The following is a 20,094-nucleotide window of genomic DNA, read 5'->3' on the forward strand; positions in this document are numbered from 1 at the left end:
GGTCCAGGTGGCGGTGGGCACTCCATCAGCGGTAAGAGCTACAAACTGCCCCAGCTTTGAAGACCTTTTCTCTTTCCAGATGACGGAACCCTCTCTTTCCCCCTCTGCTTCTGTTCATGAAAGAACCCGTGTGTCCCTTTCACATGTGATGTGACAGTCATATTTTTATTTTACATCCTTCCTCAATGGTGAGCGATGAATTCACACCTTTCAAAGCTTATGCTAGCACGTTTCCATTGGATTCGTAGCAGTCTGAGTGGTTCTCCAGCACGGCTGTTTGTGAACTGTGAAGTGGGTCTGAACAGAATCAGACAGGAGGCTGGGAGCCCAGACGGGCGGGGATCCAGACCAGTGCCAGAAGCGGCCTCAGCACACACCTGCTGAGCCGGAGGCCACCTTCCAGGAGGAGGCACTGGCCTGCGGGGTCCCAGGGCCCTGGAGGCCTGGATTCCTGCCTGCCTTGGACAATGTGCTAAAAATGTGATAACAGCCATGAGGTGCTTCTTGGATGTGGAAATTTAAGTCAACTGCCTCCATTTTGCATATCTTTAAAAAGAAATCCTTTTGTTGGCTAAAATACTTTCTATCTTTCTCTCAAATACTGTTTTTCTTTCTTCCTTAATCATTTGTCCTCCCTTCCTTTCCTTTTTTCTTACATACTTTTCCCTGTCTGTCACTTCTTACAAGTTAGTTGCCTGGGGTGAGTGTGTTGTGTATATGAGTATGGTAGCTTAATGGCTGTCCCTAGTAAGCCATGGGCTTACTGTGGGCCATTATTTCTTCATTTATATGCAGCAACAGAGGCTCAGAAATGTGTTGTTTCCCCTTCAAGAAAAACCGGTATTTAAGAACTGGCTCTTCATTCTCTTGTTTCAGGTATGTGCCTGGGCACTCTCCAAGATATTTTGCATATTTGATTTAAAAAGAAGCAACTGGCCTTGTCTGTTGGATTTCCCACGGGGCCCAGCACCTGGGACAGTGATACATGCTAGGTGCTCAATAAATATACGTGTATTTTAGTGATTTGAATGCCGAGCAAACTAAGCAGAGAAAAGAAGAGCTGTGTGTTTAAGAGTAGCCTGAGGGCCTGGCCAGGAGGGAGTGCTGAGCCTTTTGCTCAGCGGGTGTTTACCCAGAGGGTGGTAAACGCCAGAGACCAACTCGGCTTTGTGTCTCCTTGACCTTGGAAATGTTTTTCTACAGGCACAGTATTTTCCCCGTTGGAATTTTCCTTAATATTCTATCTTTGTTTCTAGTTTAGAAAACATGCCACATGAATAATGATGCCTCGGGCGAAGAAATTACCCCAGCAGTACAAGTGAAACTCAGGACGAATCCTGCCCTCACTTGCGTTTGCAATTTGCAAGGCAGCCAGTAAGAACTGTGCCCACACATGAACTGACAGAGTCAGGGCTCCAAGGTTAGCAATTATTAAAATTTACAAGCCCGTTTATTCAAATATCGTATTCAGTTGCTTCTGAAGCATCATTCCGTGCCCCTTGCCTCTAGCTGCTCACTCTAGTGACATCCACATCTGAGGGTAGCTCACAGCTCTGTGTCCCCATTGTTCCGTGCAGGGCAGGAGAACAAAACCAATCTCACTGCCATAGTGGAGCGAAAATGAGAAGTCAATGATTCTAGTCGTCAGAGGACTTAAATTCAACTGGCGTTTGTTTAAGTGGTATTGTGTGAAAATGCTGGAAAATCTGACCGTAGTGGGGCAAAAATGAAAGAGTATATAAATCACTTATACTGTCGATGACTGTGACTTTCCCAAAATAATTGTGGCATCCTAAAATAAAATGTATGGTTTTTGGTGGAATTGATAAGGCATCAGAAATGGCCTTTTGCATTGGAAATAAGTATGCAGGGCTTTCTTCTGCCCTAAGTAGCGAATTAATACAGAATAGATAAGAGAAACGTTAGGGAATAATACGGTGAAATTTAGAACATAAGTGTTAGGACAGTGTTGTAAAAGATGGTAAAGGTGAAAGGTGCCTTCATTTATGTAAGCAGTAATTTGGCAGTTTACGGAGGGAGCATCTTTTGTAAATTGCACAGCCAGGCCGGCCCGTCTGTAAGTGAGGAGGGAAAGCTAGCGCACATTTTCACGCGGGCCGGCACCACGCCCCTCCAACCTGCTGCGGATGCGGAAACCAGCCCCGCAAGCGTGTCTGGAATCTGCGCTGAGCGCAGCCATCCGAGCGGGAGGGGTCTGCAGTCTCTTTTGCGGATAAAAGCGGCAGAGATCCTACCTCCTCTGACCATAGCTGTTGACCATGACGATCAAAGTTTGGGCGCCGTGCAAGTCCTAAGCCCGCAACTCTCCGTGTCCCGCGGGAGTGTGCAGAGGGAGGGACACGCGGCGTGGGGAGGGCGGCGGAGGAGGCGCGGCAGCCTGCGCCGGGGGCGTGGAGCCAGTGCGAGCCCGAGCAGGTCCCGCGCTCCCGCGGCCAGAAACACGGCCTGGCCGGGAGCTCCGTGGCCGCGCGCACCGCCCGGAGCTGGGGACCTGCACGTCCTCTCGCTGCCGGCCAGTTCCCGGAGGGAAGGCGCCCAACGCACCGGTGCCGGAGGCCACGCAGGTGTGTCTGAGGTGGGGCCATTGGCCGTGTCTGGCTCGCCCGGAGGTGGGAGGGGGTCTCCCAACTCGCCAGTAGCCAACTCTCCGGGCGGGATGGGGGGGGAGGTTCAGGGTTTGCTACTGGGAAGAGGGGTCATCCCACTGTGGACAGGAAATGGTGGGAAACCAGGGCTCCAGCCTGGCCAGTGTGGGGTGCTCCGAGGCCCTAAACCGGGAAAGACCCCCTTTCCCGACCCCGCTCCAGGGGGTCTGAGGCTGGATTCAGACAGCTGGGTCAGTCGGCGGAGTCAGCATGGTCCCTGAATCCTCCAGCCCCCACCTTCTCCGCCCGGTCTCCGGTAGGACAACCCTCCGTTTAGCCTCCAGTTTCCCTCACCCCACCCCTCCCTGCTCCCCGGAGAGCAGTCCACACCCAACTGGACAGTCCTGCCCTCTCGCGCGGGGGTCTGAGGTCCAGCTGGGTTTGCGGTCAGTCCTGGCCTCACTTCACTCCTCTCTGTCCCCGACCATCTCTTGGGTGGCAGGGCTCGGTACCCCCAACCCCCAATCTTGCTCCCACTCTCGGGACAGGATTCCAGATCCCGATGGGGTTCCGCATACGCTGCCAGCTTGAGACGGGGCAGGGGGGTGGGTCTGACGACAGAAGGGTGGGGGTGGGAAACGGGAGGGTTAGGAGCTACACCTCCACTGACCTCTGCCTCCCCCAACCTCCGCGAGGGCCGGGCCTGGTTGCCATGGCTCCCTGGTAGCCGAACTGGGGGAGCTAGAGATGCCAGTCACGGATGCCCCTTCTTCCTCTTTGTGTCCCTCTCTCTCGGTCTCTCTCTCTCTCAGTCTCTCTCTCTCTCTCTCTCTCTCTCTCTCTCTCTCAGTCTCTCCCTCCCTCCCTCCCTCTCTCTCTCTCTCTCTCTCCCTCCCTCCCCCTCCCTCCCTCCCTCCCTCCCTCCCTCCCTCCCTCCCTCCCTCCCTCCCTCTCTCTCTCTCTCTCTCTCAGTGAGGGTGTGTGGGGAGGAAGAGGGGAGAAAGTGATTAATTTGGAGAGCAGGGATTGGAGCCAGACGCTGGGAGCGCCAGCCCCTTCATCCCCACTCCCCCTGCTGGCTGCCAGCCGCACTTGCTCGTTCAGGGGCCGGGCTGAGGATTCCACCAAAACCCGGGTGGAGAAGCTGCCGCTGCGCGGGCCCAGGTACCCGCGCCCAGAGCCGTGGCCGGGGCTGCACAGGGGCGGTTTGAGGGTTGGGCTGTGGGCCCAGAAGGCGGGCAGGGGAAGAGGTGAGAGGCAGCGGCGCAAGCAGGTGTGAGATGGCCTCGCAGGGCGGCTCCAGGGGGGACCCCTGCCCTCGGGGCTCTGCGCGCAGCCTTGCCAGCCCGCGGGAGCCGCCGAGCAGCCAGCAGAACCGGCGAGAGGGCCGCCGGCACGCGCGTGCGCGGTAGTGCGCTCCAGGAACGCCTGGGGTGGGGTGTGGAGAGATTGCGCGTGCGCAGAGGTGGGCAACTGGTGAGCCACCTTGGCTACTGCTAAGCAGAGTCTTCCCCACGTGGCCACGTGGTTTGGAATTCCAGCTCCACCATCTATATCTGTGATGTGTGGTTTTGCAAAAGTGATTTAACTATGTGGTGCGTCAGTTACCCCTTTTATTAACAGGGATAATGTCACTACCCTCCTTATGGGATTGTTGCTTGACTGGAATGAGATAATCCAAATAGACAGTTTAGCCTGGTGTCTGATGCATGAAAAATACGCAGAAGTTAGTTATGGTTGTTGATGGTGTTACTATGATGATGGTGTTACTAGTTATTCCTCAATTTAATTAGAGATAGTACGGTCTCGTGTCTCTGTATCTTTACTGAAGGTAAAATCTTGTGTTTTCTAATCTTGAATATCAATTAATATTCTGCCCAGTCCAGCTCCTCCAAAGCTCTGGGTGGCAGCAGATGGGACAATAAAGCTGACCAACTGCTGGTCGGGTTGGCTTGTCAAGATGTGGGTGGAGAGAGGAGCTTCGAAAGCCATTTGGGGAAACTCTCAGAGACCAGGAAGACAGTGTTTCTTCTAGGCTTTGTGTAAGACTGTGAGTTCCCTCTTTCCCCTGCTGATGTGCCAGTTGGCTTTGTCGCAATCCCATCTTCTTTGTGATGGAGCATCCTGTGGCTTTCATAATTTCACAAGGTTCTAGGATCTAGTGTGTAACCCAGCTTCCCACTTTATGGCCGTAAGTGCTGCCGTGGATTTCCCTCCAGTAATGGCGGAGCACAGTGTGTCATGTCATTCCTCACAAGCTCCTGATTATCAGTGAATCATTTGGGATGAATGGTTACTTCTGGGTCTGTGTGAGTACTGGCTGTGGCAACTCACCAGACATCACTTTGGGGACATGTCTGTACCCACCTCACTGCAGAAGTGCAGGACTATGGTGATGAATATCTGTTTTCCAGATTGTTCTCTATTGCATCTGTATTTAAAGGAAAGGCTGGCTGTAGATGTTTAATGCTACCACCTGGTTACACAGGTGCTCCATTTTACCTGGTCATGAACGAACCATAGACCCGGGGACCTAATTGCACGCCTGACAGGGTTGATATTGTACATAATATATGTATTGCCTTTAAGTTAATCAATCCCATCAAATGAACGGTTTTAAATAACTTCTTTAGAAATCACTTGCTTATTAAAATATAAGCATGTCTCTGGATCTGAAGCAGGTAAGACCAGACAGATGTCACCATCACAAAGTTCCTCGTGACTTACAAAACAGACCTCACCTAGAAAATATTTGCTGGACAGAAACTTGATTTTATAGTTTACTTCTGAAATCTTTGCAGATAGCTTGTTTTTTGACTCAAAATGGCTTTGTTGAAATAATTAGGCTGGTTCCTTTTCATGAAGTATTAAATAAGAGTGGTGATCAAGGCTGGATTCTTATTCTATTAGTTTTTATCTCATAAAAGCAAAATTAAGCAGTGGAGGGAGGCCAGTGACATCAGGCCTGAGGGAATGATTGTCAGGAAGCCCCCACCAGTTCAGTGGAGTTTGCCCTCAGGTTTGACTTATGCATGACAACACCCCCTTCTTTACAGTGAGCATGCCATCTCTGAGAGGTTCCTTGAGGAATTCCTGGGACAGCTCACCTGAAATCCACATGATCATTTGCATATTGTTTTCCAGGAACACTGGTATTAAATGCTTTATTCTCTGGAAATTATTTTGGCCTTTGATTTATGGCAGCCAACAATGCCATAGAGCCTAGAAACAAAAATTTAGCTTTTCACTATTTTATATTTTACCTAAAAATCTAAGCAGTCGTGCACATGGAAAGCTCGTAAGTTAGGTCAAAGACAAAAGATAGCTGTGGAAAAAAATCACAGATCTGGAGGTGTCAGGTCCTGAATTGGGGGGAACTAATTGACTTGCAAAGGTGTAATCCTGAGGACCAACTGTCTCTATACTAAGGTTGTTTTGAGTGGTGTACTGTATTATGTGATTCAATCAGTGCCCTTTGTTATTTTCTCAGACCCAGACTGAGAATACTATAGTTTCAATTATGAACATTTTGATTACAGCTCCATTCCAACTAATTCAGTCTGAAGAAAATGCAATTATTATGGTGATTTACACACAATATGCTAAGTTAACACAGCTAATGAATGAAAGCATAATAATATTCTTCCTGTTCGTTCCTGGAAAAATATTGTGCTAAGCATTCTTTCAAAGAAAAGATCACGTTATTCACCAGCATTTTGTGGCTACCTACAAGTAGGATTGGCATTGAGCCATTTTCTCTGCTGTTAAAGTGGAATCTCACATTTTGGCCATCACATCCCTCTCACCCTCTTTTTTTGGAAGGGTGAGGAAGGAATGGAAACAGTTCTCAATTTAATTAGATACAGTGCTTTCTCCTTTCTCTACATCCTTATTGGAGGAAAGGTTCTGTATTTTTCTCATTTCGGAGGCTAGTTAACACCTTAAACATTACTAATAGGCGTGCTCACAGTTTGTTTTATGCTGTCGCAATAGTGTTGTTAGTTAATTATAGCTTTCTCAGTAGCACCATGTAGAGAATAATGAATTAACACATCCCTTTTTGATCAAAAGAACATCTGAGTTTATCTTCTGAGAATAAAAGTGTTATTGTGTTACTGAAAGTCACTATAATTTTCCCAAGAAACAAATTGGTTGGCATTCCTAGCACTGGGATAAGAAGCCTGCGAATGAGTCGGATTGATCACAGACGGGAGGGAAAGGGCTGTGGTTGCTTGGCAACCGAACATTACTCTTCAATTTCTTCTGGTATATTCATCCAGTAAACTAGAAAATTCTGTTTTGTTAACGAATGTTTTTAGTCAGTGCACAAATAGACCATAACTAATTGAGATTTTTATGTATTGTGGGTAAAAAATGATTCTGCTTACCTTCCCATTGTGTATAGATAACAAAAGTACAAGACAAAGCATATTCTATTTTCTTTTTTTTTTAATTCTGTAAAATGTGTTTATTTCATTTTCACATTAATTTGTTTCTACCAAAAAATTATAACTTGTTTTTCTCTTTGGACGTCAAATTATTAATTGTGTGTGTGTGTGTGTGTGTGTGTGTGTGTGTGTGTATGTCTGTGTTTAGTCATAATTTTTTAGTAAGAACCAGAGTCTGAACTGACATGAATTCTTAAAAAATCCCGATTTACCAGTTGAGCTGACAATTTGGTAAATTCAGGGGGGCATAAACATGCAATCCAGGTGGCGCTGGTAGATGATGGTGAGAATAATAACGTATTGAATTTGGCAAATGTGTAAATACACTCTCTCCTTTGCCCAGGGTTCTTCTGGTGGCCTTGTCATGGTCTCCCTTCAATGTTTGGATGCATTTCCTTTTCCCTGTGGGTTCCAAGTAGGAGTTCGGCAAAGCCATGGGTGTCTTCTTCTGAGTCCCCTCTCCGTGCCTCCAGGGGCTCCAGTAAACATGTTTGTAATTCAGGCTGTGAATTTTAGTGTGTGTCACAATCCCTTCTTACGCTGTAGAATCCTTGAGGGCACACGTCCCATTTGAGCATCTCATAAACGCTCAGTGTCTGGTACAGTGGGAAACACGCTGGGTGGTGGGTAACAGCACCGCTGTCATAGTCAGGCTGTGGGTTCAAGTGAGGGCAGCATTCGTACCCAGCTCATGTGTGTGCTTATGAACGTGAAATGGGACCATATGTGCGGACAGCTTAGTGAACTTATCAGGTACTCAAAACTTTGTGGTTTTTATTACAGTAATTGTTATCCTTTTCTTCCATGGTCAATGTATGAATGGAAAGAGAGAGAGAGAGAGAGAGAGAGAGAGAGAGAGAGAGAGACACGTGTGTGTGTGTGTGTGTGTGTGTTTCCTTGTGCGTGTGAATCAGTGTGTGCCCTGAGTGATGGTGCACGTAGAAGAGTGTTGATACCTACATCAGTTTCACTCAAACATGAGCAGTGGTTGTCTTGCAATTTTAAAGCTCCTAATAGTTGTCCTCGGGCTTGGCCCACATGAGAACCCCCTGGAGAGCTTTTTAAAGGTCCCAACCGGAACAATTCAGTGAGCACCCTGGGTGTGAGCGGGCCTGTGGATTTGGAAAGCTTCAGGTGAGAGGCTGCATGTCCAGGGTTGAGAACGGGCGCTGAGTTGGGAGGCCTTCTGTAAGATCGCCCGGGCCTGGGGCATTGGCGCACAGTTAGCCCGGTTCCTGAACAGCTGTGGCCAACCTCTGAGGTTCCTCTCACTAATCCCTGTGGTTTAAATGGCACTTTATTCTCTTGAAGAGCTCAAATGCACATTTTGTTGACGGTGTATTATTTCATTCTCCAGCCAGGTATCTCAGTGAAGGTGGTGGGAAAGAAGTATTTATCCCGATTTTGCAAACAAATGGAGCGAGCCATACTGAAATTTCAATGATTTGGTGAAATTCATACGTTTAGAACAGGCCCTGATATTACGATTCCTGTGACTTTCGAGCTCTGGATGTTTCTCTTTGGACTTGAGATGTCAAAGGAGGGAGTGAGAGTTATGGTATTTGGACTAATTGTGTAAGAAAAGCTGTATAGATGAGAACTTCTACACTTCTTGTTATGATTATGCATTGTAATAAAAAGCAGACTTTTTCCCCCAAAGAAGAGGCACCCACCATAGTCTATTTAGGATCCAAACTGATGTCCCTTGGATGGAACCCAAGTTACATATGTGTTTTATTTGCCCCAAGGAGTGTTTAAGAAATAGTCAGGCATATTTTAAAACTCGAGATTTTACATACAAGTTCCTATCTCTGATTTATCGTGAAAAATGTGATATTCTTGCAGTATTGGACGTGAGTGCTCAGGTGGCGGACAGCGGCCTGGGCTGGACCTGGCGAGCATGTCCGGTTGGTGCTCCTAACGGATCCGAAGTTCTGTGTCTCCTCTGGGGAAAGCCCGGCCTCCCCTGCACTCACTAGGCCTTGTCTAGTGCACACGTCGTCCTCCAAGGGGCAGTGGAAGGGAGTTTACAGAAAGGGCCGCATCGTTTTGCACGGGGCTGAGGGAGGCCAACAAGGGCTGCTGCACCACCCCTGCAGCCGTACTGCCTGTTGTCCAGTGGGACAAGAGGAAAGAGAAGTTACTAGAAGGAGGAGAGAGCAGAAGCTCTGGGGCACGGCTGCCAGACAGGACGCTCGGTTTGGGTGGAAACATGGCCACCATCAGATCTCCTCCCGCCCCAGACCCACTGCTCCTTCGTCAGGGCGGCCAAGCCACCTGGGGCCAGGTGCTGTGCAGAGGTCAGTTTCCTCTGCACAGAGCAGGATGGAGGAAGGTGGAGAATGGGTCTGAGGCTGGTGTGTTCGTGATAAATCTTCATGAGAAATATCCAGCTCACCTTGAAGACCTCAAGGTCATAGAACATGGGCAAAGGGCCTGGAGCGAGCCCACTTGCCCCACATGGGAAAGCTTTGCATCTGCATGCAGGGCCATCCCGCCCTTTCTCCTCTGGCACTCCCTCCCCACCTTGTGTCACTGCCCAGGTGGGCCAGCACCTGCCAGAGGTGCTTGTCAGCTGCAGCCTCCAAACTTAAAAACAAATTTGTCTCCCTGTGTTCTCTGTGTCCCGAGATGAGAGCAGACAGAGCAGAGAGAGTCTTGTGGGAGGCACGTTTCGGCTTCTGTGGTGACAGGCTTGTATTTTTCGCAGACGCTCCTCCCTAACAGAAGCATTGGCTGTGGTGCTGGGGAGTGCGGGTGTCATACCCGGCGTTGGGGACACCCTCACATAACAGTCTGGCAGCCTCACGTGCCTGGAACCCGTGCAGTCTAACCACTGAGGGGACCCCTCTCTCTGCATAGTGGTGTCAGGTGAGGAGGGTGGCCAGCAGGCCAAGGGCGTCCGAGCTGAGGTGTGGCCTCCCACCAGTGTGAAGGGACAGTCAGGTAGGAAGTAGGAGGTGGCCGTTTGGGGCCACTTGATGCTGTTAGAGCTGAGTGTGAGTTCAGTTTGTGGTTGCCTTGAAGACCTTTGCTACAGATGTAAAGTGATGGGATACCAGCTTATTATGGGGTGTGTGCAAGGGGCAGAACACATCTCATGTGCAGAGGGTGAAGGGGAAGATGGATATTGGCCTTTTCTGAGATCTGGACACTTGGCACCATGTTTCTGTCCATTTAGGAAATTACTTTTGAAGATTCCTAGGTTTTAAAAAAATCATAATGTCTTGCATTATTTGGGTGGTTTAAGCTCTTTGGAGAATTTTCTCGTATCATCTCATTTGACTGATGTTTGCAACAACATGGTGAACACAAAGGCACAAGTCTTAGCCCATTTTATAGACAAAAACCTCAAGCGAGTTAGAGAGCTGGCTGGGCAGTGGTGACAGCAGATCACCGCTCACATGTCCTGCTGGGTACCCGTTCTGAGCCCACACCACTGCTTTTAGTTTCTTGTTTGAAAGAAAAACATTCTGTAACTGATGGTGAATCTTTATTTTTTTGAACAAATTCAGTTTATATATAAGCTGAGGCGTGCAGTGAGTCTCGGGGAAATACTGAGAGCTTCACCAGTTCCGTGTCCCAGGTGGAATGTAGCCCAGCCCAGAGCGAGAAATTCAGTTCTCCATAACTTCCTTACTCTGTGATGATTGATGGATCGTGGTCCTGTGAGACACTGACAGCGACCAATCATGTCACAGGCTTCGCTGAACCACCAGCGCTCTATGCTGAGACAGGACACAGCCGTGCCAGGCAGGTGCTTCAACAGCCGCCCCTTATTGACTGTTTATCGCGTATTTTGTAATCTCTGCATCAGTGACTTGAGGAAAGTACTGTCATCGTAGTGCCCATGTAAAGCTGGGTGACACAGACCTGGGGGTCCTTGTCCAAGCTTACACAGTGTGGCTTCGAAGAGGCAGAGCCCAGAGTCAAACTCGGAAGTGTGTGACTGCCAGCCCCCAGCTCTAAGAGCTACTGTAGGTGGCCTCGTCCCCGGGCTCCTCCAGACCCAGCCTTGGCTCAGGCTGCGTGACGTGGGACCTTAGCCGGGTGCCTTCTGGACAACAGACTTGGATTCCTCGCAGTCGTGGAGGCCGGCATCTGAGAGCAGGGTGCTGCGTGGTGCGTTGCCACGAGGGCGTGCTTCTGGGTGGCAGACGGCTGACTTCACGTTGTATCTTCACAACAAGGGAGCTCTTTGGGCGCTAATCCCATTCATGGGGGCTCCATCTGTGGCCTAGTCACCTCTCAAAGGCCCCACCTCCTAATGCCTTCACATCAGAATAGGGTTTCAACCCATGGATTAGAGGGCACAGCATTCCGCCGTTGCACACCTGTTCTGATCTCTGGGGCCTCACTTCTCAAGTGTGCCATGTCCCTCTGTGCCCCGTCAACTGGCATGACTAACTGGGGTTTGCAGCGAGGACCAGCGCCTGTCCCTGCCGTCCACCTGCACTGAACTTCTGTGTCTCAATGTCGCAGGTAAACGTGGATGAGCAAGCTCTGCAGGACCCTTCCTGGGGTGTTAATGACAGTGTGTACTCAGCCCAGGCACGTGGCATTTCAGAAGAGGACTTAGAGCCCATGCAGAGGGTTCGTTGTCAAGAGCTTCCGTGTGGGGCACGTCCTGGGAGAGTGGACACGTGTGTTCTCTCCAGAGTCGTGTCATAAAAGCTGCCGGTATCTGAGCCTTCCTAGAACAGGCCCTGGCACCAGCATAAAGACCAACCTTGACCTTCCCCAGAGCTTTGCTTGGCCTGGTTTCCATCTCTCGCTTCTTAGCTGACAGGTTTCTGATGCTCGATTATCAGTAGGCCTCATGTCTGGGTGTTACATGCAACCACCTGCGTTCACAGGGGACATTTCCACACAGGTGAGTCTCTACCACTCCAGTTAAGATGGAAATCATTGGTGATGGCAGATGCCTGACTGTTCTTGAAAATGATTCCTATCCTGGCAATGACAGTATCTTACTGGCAGCTGTCACTTAAGATAAGGTTTTGGAGAGGAAATAATTCACCTGTGTTCTACGAATGGTCAGGATATTTGGAATTTTTGAAAGGTGTTTGATTACTTGGTTTGGGGTATTTAGAAGCAAGTGTTAATTCGTTTAATGTGTAAAATACAAATGACATTCTCAAGTTCCCAGTGACTCCGAAAGGCCCTTTCTGGGTAATAGACCTGGGTTCCCCGCTCCGGCCAGACTGCAGACCCGGTTTCCTTGGACTACTTCACATTAGATTAAAACACTGAAGGCGTTAGACAGTGCCAAGAGATTGAAAGCATTGCTGCAGCGGTGAGCAAACAACAACCTACCAGAGCTAACGTCCATAGACTACACAGGACGAGGAATACACTGCTGCAGGCCGTTTGCTATTGTTCGCTAGTTGGAGACACTATTTTCCTTGAAGGAGATCTAAGTGAGTGGATAAAAATAGAAAGCAAAAGAAAGGTGTTTACATTTGACCTTGATCTCATTTCGCTTTGTAACCTCTGGCAGCTCTCAGTGGAGCTAGATTTCAAAGGGTCTCAACAGATTACGTTTTCCATACACACACACATTCTGCATGTAATTGATTTGGGCTGATTTGAACACAATTGATTTGCTTGAAATAAAGGACCAGCATTGAGCAATTCAGGTGCAACTCACGTGAGCTTTGGTGAGTCAAGTTCAAATACATTCGTTTGCCCTTAACCACTGTCCCCTCAAAAAAGGACTGGGCTGTTGCCAGAGTGAAAGCCATCCCAGTTATGGGTAAAAATGGATATGAGTGGTTTGAATTGGAAATTGACCTCCAGACCAAGCTCCTTTGAGCCTGGGTTAGTGCTTTCTTTGTTCGGGTTACAGCAGCTGTAAACTGAGGCTGGAAGCCTTGACCATGGGCTCAAGGTGGCAGTTGGGGGATTAATGAGCTAATACTTGGGAAGTGCTTTGAAGATAAAAGTGCCAGCTATTATTATTGCTAATAAACCATTTTTCTCCAGTGTAATTTTGGACAGCAGCCATTAAAAACCCATTACTGTATTTAACAGTAAAACAGTCGGCTCCAGCCTAGTCTTTACCGCTGTGATGAAGCGTGCATCCCATTTCCCCGCCCTCCACATTCAGAGATGAGGACCAGGGACAGAACGGTGCACGTCATCATTTTCGGGTTGACCAGGCCGGATGCCTAGAGTGGAAGGTTGTCTGGGGTTCTCTGCAGAAAACTGGGCTTCAGGGGAGACTCCCGTGGCTGCCCTTTGGTCCTGTGGCCTCTGAAGGGGTGCAATGCCCAGGTCGGGGTTCCTTGTTAACTGGATTTATGTTGCATTTCTTGCCTTTCAAGGCTGCACCCTGGCATCTTTGTGGTTATTTGGAGCTGGTTCCATGGATGAAACAAGCTCACTGGGGGTGGTTATATGTGGGTGCACATGGGTGGGGTCTGCATGCTCTTCACAGCTCATCTCAGACCAGAGTGGAGACGCAGCCATCCTGCAGCTGCCCCGGCGTAGATGTTAAAGATACAGGGGCCTGAATTGTGCTGCGGAGTTTATCAACCTGTAATTGCCATGGGCATAAGGCCCTGAACCCCAGTGTACTTGGACCTACGTCCTAAAGTATCCAGTGGCACCGGGCAGTGTCACTGTCGCCCCGAAGGCTGCAGCAAAGCCTAAGTCCCCTGTGCTGTTAACCACTGTGCCAAGACACAGAGTGAGTCAGTCGTTGTCATGGTAACCGTAGTCCTTGGGCGTTTACTGGCAAGCTACCGCCAGCATTTAAATCCTAGGCCACTGTCTAAAAGTTGATCCAAAAAGGCCTCCTAGCAACTTAATTCTCTCTCTAAAAGTCACCAAAATACAAATGTTTCATTATGGAAAGACCACCCTCCTTCAATGACTGTTTACTCTTAATTCAGGACTCATTCTAATAAGCATAAATGTCTTTTATTTTAGTGGATGACAGAGTATAAACTAGAGCAGATGAGGTCACTGTGCAGATTCAGTCACAGATAAATGAAGTTCCATCTAAATCCCTCCATCAGGAGAGGAGAATGGCGAGAATGTAAGACGAGGCAAAACTCATCATGATTGTATGGCTGGTCCTGAATCATTATATTAGGAAATACTTTCAAATTAAACAAATTTCGGTATATCGCCTATAGGCGTACAGATCATGTGAAACCCTCTTTCCTGGTGATGTAGCTTTTTAGGAATGTTAAATACAAATACAAAACAGCAACAATAAAACCCCCAAACCGCTTACAAGCTGTCCCTCTAGAAGCAACGCACGGATCACCATCCACGGTATTGTTTGCAGGTAAGGCTTTGCATCAACCACAGTAAGTGTATCACTGTGTGTGTGTGTGTGTGTGTGTGTGTGTGTGTGTGTGTTCTCAAGACTTTTATTAAAACATAGCTAACATACAATATTATATTAGTTTCAGGGACACACCATAGTTATTCAACATTTATAGACCTAAAGAAGTGATCACCATGATAAGTGCAGCAGCCACCTGACACCATATGATGCTGTCACAATATTATTGACTATATTCCCCACGCTGCGCCTTACATCCCATGACTTATTTGTTTTATACCAGGAAGTTTGGACCTCTCATTCCCCTTCACCTTTCCCCGCTTTTTAAAACAATTTTAATTATAGTTGTCTTTCAGTATTATTTTATATTAACTTCAGGTGTACAGCATAGTTGTTGGACATTTACATAATTGAAGTGATCCCCCTGATTAGTTTAGTGCTCACCTGGCCCTGTACGTAGCTATTATCATCTTATTGACTATATTCCCTGTGCTTTACTTTACATCCCATGACTATTTTGTAACTACCAGTTTGTACTTCGTTATCCTTTCGTCTTTTTCACCCTGCTCCCAACCCTTCTCCCATCTGGCAACCATCAAAATGTTTTCTGTATCCATGAGTTTGTTTCTGTTTTGTTTGTTTATTTTGCTCTTTAGATTCCATATATAAGCAAAATCACACTGCATCTGTCTTTCTCTGTCTGACACTCCACTCAGCACAATACCCTCCAGGTCCATCCATGCTGCTGCAGATGGTAAGGACCCACTCCCTTCCCTGGACGAGCAATATTCCATTGTATATATGTGCCACCTCCTCTTTATCCATTCTTCCATCAATGGACACCCAGGCTGCCTCCACATCTTGGCCATTGTAAACAATGCTGCAATGAACATACAGATGCACACACATCCCCTTGAAGTAGTGTTTTGGGTTTCTTCAGATAAATACCCAGAAATGGGATTACTGAGTCCTTCTTTGTCTCTTTTTATAGCCTTTGTTTTAAAGACTATTTTCTCTGGTGTAAGTATTGCTAACCCAGCTTCCCCCCAACCTCCCCACCCCCATTTTCATGAAACAACTTTTTCCACCCCTTTACTTTCAGTCTTGTGTGTGTCTTTTCATCTGAAATGAATCACTTTTAGGCAGCATATGTAAGGGTCTTGTTTTCTTATCCATTCAGTCCCCCTATCTTTAGATTGGAGCACTTAATCCATTTACATTGAAAGTAATTTTTGATAGATATGTAGTTATTGCCATTTTTTCACATTTTTTTCTTCTTAAAGAAATCCCTCTAAGATTCCTTGTAATACTGGTTTGGTGGTGATGAACTCCTTTCACTTTTCCTCGTCTGGGAAGCTCTTTATCTGTCCTTCAATTCTAAATGATAGCTTTGCTGGGTAGAGTAATCTTGGTTGTAGATCCCTTCTTTTCATTACTTCTAATATTTTATGCCAATCCCTTCTGTCCTGCAAAGTTTCTGTTGAGAAGTCAGTTGACAGTCTTATGTGAGCTCCCTTATAAGTTACTAATTGCCTTTCTTTTGCTGCTTTTAAGATTCTCTCTTTGTCTTTAATCTTTGGCATTTTAATTATGATGTGTCTTGGTGTTGGCCTCTTTGGGTTCATCTTATCTGGAACTCTCTGTGCTTCCTGGACTTGTATGTCCATTTCCTTCACCAGATTAGGGAAGTTTTCAGTCATTATTTCTTCAAATAGGTTTTCAATTCCTTGCTTTCTCTCTTCTGCTACCCCAATAATCTGAATGTTGGTATGCTTGATGTTTTCCCAGAAGTCCCTAAATTCTCATTTTTTGGGATTCTTTTTTCTTTTTGTTGTTCTGGTTGAGTGTTTTCTGCTACCTTATCTTCTAAATTGCTGATTTGATCCTCTGCTTCATCTTATCTACTGTTGATTCCCTCTAATGTATTCTCCATTTCAGTTATTATAGTCCACATTTCTGACTGGTTCTTTTTTATGTTTTCTATCTCCATTTTTATCTCTTTGTTGAAATTCTCCCTAAGATCATTGAGCATCCTTATAACCAGTGTTTGGAACTCTGCGTCTGGCAGATCACTTTTCTCCATTGTTTAGTTCTTTTTCTGGAGCTTTGTTCTATTCTTTCATTTGGGACACATTTCTTTGTCTCCCCATTTTGGCTGATCCCCTGTGTTTGTTTCTATGTGTTATGTAGGGCTGCTATGTCTCCCAGTCTTGGTAAAGTGGCTTTATGTAGTAGGTGCCCTGTGGAACCCAGTGGTGCCGTCTCCTGGTCACCAGAGCTGGGTGCTCCAGGTGTGTCCCTGTGTGTGTCCTCCTATTGAGTCTGAGCCTTGGTTGCTGTTTGCACATCAATGGGAGGGACTGACCCTCAGGCTCACTGGTTGTGAGGACTGGCTGTGACTACAGCGGAGGAGCCGTGTGCAGGGGCTGAACGTGCAGAGCAGGTTTACTTTAGCAGAGCTCTGCCCAGCCTGCTCTTTGGGTGTGTTGTCCTTGGAGGCATCAGGGTGGTGCTGTGGCTTGATCTGAAGCTGACCGCTGGGTGGATTGATTCTGGGGCCTCTTGGGAGGGGCCCCACCACAGGCCAAGTTCAGCTGCAGCCTGTGCCCCGCCCAGGGCCACCTGGCATGAGCCACAAAACAATCCACAGATGGCCACCACCTGTGCTGGGCTTGGAGGTGCCTCGAGAGGCCAAGCTGCTCGCTAAGCCCAGCTGATGCTGGTGCTGGGCTTGGGGCTGCTCAGCCGGAGGGATGGGGCACGCCTGGGCCTGATGCTGTTTGTTTGGGGTTTGTGAACCTTTGAGAGATTTCAGGAAAGTTCAAAGCAGGAGCTAAGTAAGACAGGTTGTTTGTAGGGAAAAGCCACTGGAAGCAGCTTGGGTGTGCCCGAAAGTTGGGTTGGGTGGGGCCTCAGGGAATCAAGGCCAATGAACAGTGTCAGCCTGTTTGTTGGAGACGCAGATATAGCGCCCACCTGTGTGTGCACGTAGGGACAGGGAGGGCGCAACAAAGAAACCATGGCCTCCGCCAGCTCCTCTGTCCGGGAGAAAGCTGCCCGTCCAGCCCTTGCCCAGTGGCCAGACAACTCAGTTCCTCCCCACATGTCCCTGTCGCCTTTTGAGCTGCTGTCCCAGCGCCTGAGCTCAGAGCCAGTGAGTCCATCAGTAGGTAAGTCCGTGTGTGGTCCCTTTAGGAGGGGACTCCAGCTGCCCTCCATGTCACTTAGGCACAATCTGCCCTGGTTTCCACAACCAGGAGTTACGGGGACTTTTCTCCCTGATACTGGAACCCTGGGCTGGGGAAGGGCTGGGACCTCTCGCTCCTCCAGGAAGTACCTCTGTAGCCAACATCTCCCTCCTGATTTTTACTGGTCACACGTAGGTGTGGGACCAGCCTGTTTCGTGTCTCTGCCCCTCCTACCAGTGTCGAGGTGGCTTCTCCATATGTCCTTAGTTGTCAGATTCTGGTTCAGCTAGATTTCAGGCGATTCTCAGTGATGGTTCTAATTTGGTTGTAATTTTTCATTTGGTCATGGGAGGGGGTGAGCACAGCGTTTACCTAACCCACCATCTTGGCCGGAAATCTACCGTGTATTTTTTTTATTACTATCTCTTAGGGAGACCGTGCTTTGTAGATACTGTCACCATTCCATTGGCTTCTGAAATAGAGCTCATGCTATTTTCTTCATTCGTTTTGTTGAATTGTGTGTGGGGAATTCACCACACATAACTGTTTGGGGCCTCAGTAGGTATGTGTTTTGCATATGAAATTCTTGGGGAAATGCACAATCTGATTACCCTTTGGAAGATAATTACCTGGAGGCTTATGTGTAGGTAAAGGGGGAAATGGTGAAAAATGATTCTGAAATGTGACCAGGTAGCAATTTATATACATGTGAAGGGGCACTGTTGTGGTGATCTCTTGTACATGACAAAGTAACCCATAACTTAAACAGCAATCATTTTATGAAAGCTCATGATTCAGTCGGTCAGGAATTTCGGCAGGGTGGGTGATTTCTCTAGCCCCAGCCAGTGATACCTGGGTCGCATGGCAGGATGCAGAGGGCATTTGGGCTGTGCTGTGGCCCCAGGTGGCTTCACTCACAGGTACGGTGCTGTGGCAAGAAGGGCTGACCTCCACTGGGCCCTCCTCCCCCTTCCATGCTCCCGCTGTCTTCTCCAGGAGAGCACTTGGCTTTGGGAGGGGATGTGGCAGCACAGTGAGCGCTGGCCAGCCCGAGGTGCCTGTGGTTCTGTCTGGAGAGAGGCTGGGAGGGAGACGAGGGCAACATGCTGGCGGAAAACATGGTGGCAGGGATCCGTCAGCCGGCGGCTTCTCTGATGCTTTGTGCCTCCGCTGCGTTGCCATGTATCCAAACACTTCTCCATTTTGTTTGGATGTGGCCTGGGCTTCGGAGAACCAGGAGAAGCTCCGCAGACTCAGAAGGGCCCTGGGGAACCCAAAATGCCGGAGGCTGCTCAGGGTACCAGGCCTGGGGGCGGGAGAGGGCTTCCCCACTCCGTGGGTCTGTCTGTTATAGCCACAAACCAAAAAGGAAATGATGGTACAGCCCTTGTTTCCCTGTAACTTTCGGAAGCATGACTGTAATGGAAAGGGGGCTAAGGGGTGGTGAGAACCCCCAGAATTCTGGTATCTTCCTGCACAGAACAGGAAGCAGGTCAGGAACCCACAGCAGAGGCACCTTCGCTCTCTCCCCCTTCCCTCCCTCCCTCTCCCCCCCTCAAATGATTGCTGATAATGGGTGAACAGCAATGTCCACCTGATAATGGGTTGTTGTGTTCTGACGGCTCTGCTTTCTCAGACCCTTCCATCCTGTTCTCCCCTCTGTGGCACGTCGCCTTGCTCTCAGTGCCGAGGGTGGGGGTGCATGCACACTGACATCCCTCCATCTCTGATGCGTTATCCCACCCTTTGATAAACACGAGTACTTGCTTTTCTCTTGCAGCCTTGCCATAATTCTCGTATTTCTGAAGCTCTTGGCAGCAAGCGAAATGCGTCTAACGCTAAAGAGCTACACTATGGCGAACTCAATTCTGTACTGGCCGTGCTGTAAAGGGCCTTTGAATGGAGGACGCGTGTGTATGTATCATTTAATGTGATGCTGTCACCACTGGCTGTTTTAGCAAAATTAATCCTGTTCAGAGACTTACGGGGCCTCCTGGAACCACATGGCAGAGAGTGGAACTGGAACTCAGGTTGTCTGATTTTGTCTGAAGTTATTTAAATGACAGATCATCTAGCCACGGATAAAAGGCTTCCTTATTTAGAAAATGTGTGTTTTCTGGACAAGTTTTATTTTTAGATGATATGACCTAAAGCTTCATAAATTTCAAATTCTGCTGTCTTGAATTTCAGGGGAAAAAATGTAAGAAATGATGGTGGTAGTAAACTGAGATTTCTATGATGAATTTGCATTAAATAAAAAACCATTGGGTCTATTGAAACACAAGCAATCCTAGATGTTTCCATAGTTTCTGTTGCTTTAGCAAAACACATGTTTAGCAAAACACATGTTTACTGTAGCACACCACCTTTTTGCCAGTCTTCTCTAGAAAATGGCCATTTTTTGTACCCTTTCTCTATTTAAAAATGACCAGAAAGCCTGCCCCAACTTTTTCCTTCCCACACTGAAATTTGTTTCTCATGAGCCATTCTGGAAAATTTCTTATTCCGTCTTGTAATCATTAGACCACGGAAACCTTTCTCTCACTGGATTTCTG

The 20,094-nt window shown here is 47.9% G+C and overlaps 1 protein-coding gene across 16 annotated transcripts in view; it reads left to right on the forward strand.

Moving 5' to 3' along the window:
* The first annotated feature begins 2,195 nt into the window (after nucleotides 1–2,195).
* Nucleotides 2,196–20,094, forward strand: part of CHL1 (cell adhesion molecule L1 like) — a 150,616-nt gene continuing 132,717 nt past the window's right edge. For 3 of the 16 annotated variants that reach the window (XM_019755804.3, XM_074312202.2, XM_074312205.2), the window contains exon 1: nucleotides 3,626–3,770. The gene's annotated coding sequence lies outside the window, so the exon portion shown is untranslated. Of the gene's footprint in view, nucleotides 2,597–3,624; nucleotides 3,857–20,094 lie in introns of those variants that run through there. The other 13 variants (XM_019755806.3, XM_074312204.2, XM_019755803.3 and 10 more) reach the window with 11 other exon arrangements.

Source organism: Rhinolophus sinicus, chromosome 5 (assembly GCF_057876585.1).
Source record: "Rhinolophus sinicus isolate RSI-liver-muscle chromosome 5, RSI-T2T, whole genome shotgun sequence".
NCBI lineage: Eukaryota > Metazoa > Chordata > Mammalia > Chiroptera > Rhinolophidae > Rhinolophus > Rhinolophus sinicus.